The 4,074-nt window shown below is 40.6% G+C and overlaps 1 pseudogene; it reads left to right on the forward strand.

Moving 5' to 3' along the window:
* Nucleotides 1–298: 298 nt before the first annotated feature.
* Nucleotides 299–1,509, forward strand: LOC114513992 (annotated as a pseudogene).
* Nucleotides 1,510–4,074: the final 2,565 nt, after the last annotated feature.

The raw sequence follows: 4,074 nt of genomic DNA on the forward strand, positions 1-4,074 counted from the left end.
AAATGTGTGATATAAATTTTCTTCTTAAATCCAGTGAAGTCACAAAATAAATAACTGGCTTTAGAAAATATACGTAAGAAAAATGTTAGGACAGAGGGAAAATAAAAGAAACAAGGACAGAAGGGAGTAATTCTTTCTTGTTTATTTCTTATTTTAAATATTCATTTTACAAATGTGGAAACTGAGTTTTACATTAAACAAAAAATCTTCCAAGACCCAATCACATAGGTACAGGTGCACAGGACACCAACTGGAGAGGCTAAGCAGCCTTGGCGCTGGGACCATCCAGCGCTCACCCATGCAGCTGGTTGTACACAATGATTTAGATGGAAGAGCTATCCAAGCTTTAAAAGAATTCAGTGAAGATGGTGCATTGACAGCTCTTTATCAGTTTAAAACAGTGATCTCTCTCGTATTCAAAACAAAAGTGCCTTTTTGCATGAAGTCATGAAGACTTAATAGGCACAGAGAAAAACGGGGGCCCAAAGTAATGCACTCTAGTAAAGAACCAGATGAGGCAAAAATTAAGGCACTCTAGGAAAGAATATGTTACACACTTGATGTGACCACGGGACAGAGGAATATGGGGGGCCACCTCCGGATTCCATTCATTCAGGTCAGCATGCTTCTGTTGGCATGGAGATATTTGTGGGGAAGATCCCAAGATCTGTCTGAGGAAAAACTTGTCCCATTATTGAGAAAGTGGGGTCTACATCTGATCGTCATCTAATGATGGATCCACTCCAGGTCTCAACAGAGGTTATGTGTTTGCCACATTTTGTACAAAGGAAGCTGCTCAGGAGGCTGTTAAACTGTATAATAATCATGAAATTTGTTCTGGAAAACACATTGGTGTCTGCTTCTCAGTTGCCAACAGGATTTTTGTGGGCTCTATTCCTAAGAGTAAAACCAAGGAACATATTCTTGAAGAATTTAACAAAGCAAGAGAGGGTCTTACAGACATCATTTCATACCACCAACCAGATGACAAGGAAAAAAATAACAGAGGTTTTGGCTTTCTTGAATATGAAGATCTCAATATGGCTCCTCAGGCAAAATATAGATTAATGAGAGATGAAGTTAAGGTCTTGGAAAATTCTGGGACTCTTGAATGGGCTGATCCTACAGAAGATACTGATCCTGAGGTTATGGCAACGGTAAAAGTGCCATATTTGTGTTTGGCAATCTTGCCAATATAGTAACAGAAGAGATTTTAGAAAAGGCATTTAGTCAGTTTGGGAAACTAGAATGAGTGAAGACACCAAAAGATTATGCTTTCATTCATTTTGATGGGTTAGATGGTGCTGTCAATGCTGTGAAAGAAATGAATGGCAAGGGCTTGGAGGGATAAAATATGGAATTGCTTTTGCTAAGCCAGCAGATCAGAAAAGGAAAGAAAGAAAAGCTCAGAGGCAAGTAGCAAAGAATCAAATAGACGAAGATGATGACTACTACTGTTATGGTGCACCTCATATGCTGCTTCCAACAATAGGTCAAGGGTGTGGGTAAAGATGGTTATGGATATTCTGCATATTATTTGTTGGGAACCACCCTGCCTGGTATCAGAAGCTGTAACCCCCGCCAAGCCTAAGGCTGAGGGAATGACCTTGGACCGTAAGCCAGCAAGGAGACAAAAGCTTATTTCCCTGGCAGGAGCGCCGCTTCTGCTCTTTTTACTTCATCCTTCCTGGCCCCCAATGCTTGGTCGGTTAGCCAATGATGGGTAAGATTCCCCAAGGCAGGGAATGACCTAAGACAGGCACGATCACATGGAAGGCCCCCAAGGAAGGACTTTGGGGGCTACAGCAAAAGGGGGTGATGGACCATCACCCCTCGGCTTTGACATAGCCTGAGTCCTCATTGTCTGCAAGTAATCTCCTAATCTCTTGGCTGCCTTACTTTCCTTGCTCCACCTAAGCCTGAAACAATGATGGAAGGTAGTGCAACCCTGTGCTGGAAAGGGCAGGTTCCCCGGGGGATCAGGCCTAAGAAAGAACATATAAAATCCTGTGAAACCTGCTTTGTTTAGAATGCTCTCAATTAACTGATAAGGGTCCAAGCAAGAAGTAAGTTAGTTCCTCAAAGTTTTACAGCACTTTAGCTATCTGATCCTGACTCAAAATAGGCCCTCCGACTTCTTTGTTATCTATTGTTTGACCACCTGAATTCCTGTGTAAATGAACCCAATAAAAGCCTGCTCAGGCAGGAGAATGAGATGCTCCTCACTAGAGAGAGTAGCCATTCCATTCCTATTTCCCCACAGGACCTGGTTGTCTCTGTGTATGTTTTTCTCGTGTTTTGACAAGCTATCACAGCATTCCGTGGTCACTGCAGGCCAGTGGTCATGTCAATTATTATGGATATTAATATTATTATTGTCATTATGACTATAATTACTATAATTATGACGATGGATATGAAGATCCATAGCATGCCTTACAAAGATTTTCAAGTTGGAGATATAGGAAGGGTGGTAGAGTAAAGGGTGCTGCCCCATCCAGAGGTCATAAGACTGCTCCTCCTGGTGGAAGAGCCAGCTGGTTATTCACAGAGGCATTCGTGGTGGCAGAGGAGGTGCCCAGTAATGCAGAGGCCCCAAGCAGGCAAAAGGTGTCAAGGCCATTCCTGACTGGTTACAGCGAAGACTGGCTTGCTATGTCAGCAGAAGCTTGCAGTAATGGTAAGGAAATCAAGCAACCTTGAATATCTTGGCTGTGTAGAAGCATATTCTATTTGCAGAAGACCTTCCTGTGAAAATCATGGAATCAAGTATAGAACACTGAACTAATGCTCAGACTTTCATATGAATTTCTTTAACAATTTTCTCTGCAGTGCAATTCATTAAACTAAAGCTATTTATTCTCTTTTCCAAATGTGTTCCAGAAGAAAGTCTTCATAACTTCTAGCATGGTACCTTAATATAAAATAAAGTCTTCTTTTAAAAAAAACCTCATAGGTACAGAGTCTGAAATTACAACCCATGTCATCTGATTTTCTCTTTTTTTTCCTGACTTTTGCTGCTCTAAAGAACTCTTTGATAAGGAAAACCATTAAACTGAGTATTAAGAATGAGGAGTTAATATTTTAAACAGTCATGGGAGAAAGAACAGTTCTGAAAGAATAAAGAACATTTAGAAATAAATGAAGGGTTGAGTGTGGCTAAAGTGCAGGGTAGGGTCTGAAACTTGCAGAAAAGTGAACAGGGTGAAAAAATGTTTAAATGATGATTGGTCTTTAAAACCATTTCAAGTATGAATTTCATGCCTAATTCTGGATAAGTCAAGAGAAAATATTAAACAAATATATGTGTTAGGAAAATAATTCCAGCAGCATTAATGAGAAATAAGTAGACCAGGAAAGAAGCAGAAGACCTCTGAGGCCAGTCTTCTCTTGTTTTGAGTAAAGATTAACAGTAAAATGGTAATAAATTCACAACTATCAACAATTGAATCTAAAAAACAAATTAAGCAAACAAGCAGGATAGGCGATCATTTGGAGCAGGGGTCTCCACCCCCAGGGACCTCAGACTAGTACTGTGGTCTGTTAGGAACCTGGCTTCACAGCAGGATGTGAGCTTGAATGTAATGAACTTGAATCATGTTGAAACTATCCCCATCACCCTCATCCATGGAATAATTGTCTCCATGAACAAGTCCCTGGTGCCAAAAAGGTTAGTGGGTTATTAGTGATAACCCACTAATTTGGAGGGTTATCAGCTTGGAGGGGAAAGGAAGAGGATAGGGGAAAAGATGCAGAGATTAAGAAGTACAAATTGGGAATAAGAATAAAATTGGTATGTGCAAAAAAGACAGGGGGAAGTTAAGAATAGTATAGGAAATGGAGGAACAAAAAAAACCTTACATGTATGACCCATGGACATGAACTAAGGGGGGAGAATGCTGGTGGGAGGTGGGGTACAGGGCAGAAAGGAATAAAGAGGAGAAAAAAATGGGACAGCTGTAATAGCATAATCAATAAAATATACTTAAAAATAAGCACTGGCTGGAATAGCTCAGTGGATTGAGTGCAGGCTGCAAACCAAGCATCACAGGTTTGATTCCCAGTCAGGGCACA

The sequence above is a fragment of the Phyllostomus discolor genome, chromosome 2 (genome assembly GCF_004126475.2).
Source record: "Phyllostomus discolor isolate MPI-MPIP mPhyDis1 chromosome 2, mPhyDis1.pri.v3, whole genome shotgun sequence".
In the NCBI taxonomy this organism is placed as follows: domain Eukaryota; kingdom Metazoa; phylum Chordata; class Mammalia; order Chiroptera; family Phyllostomidae; genus Phyllostomus; species Phyllostomus discolor.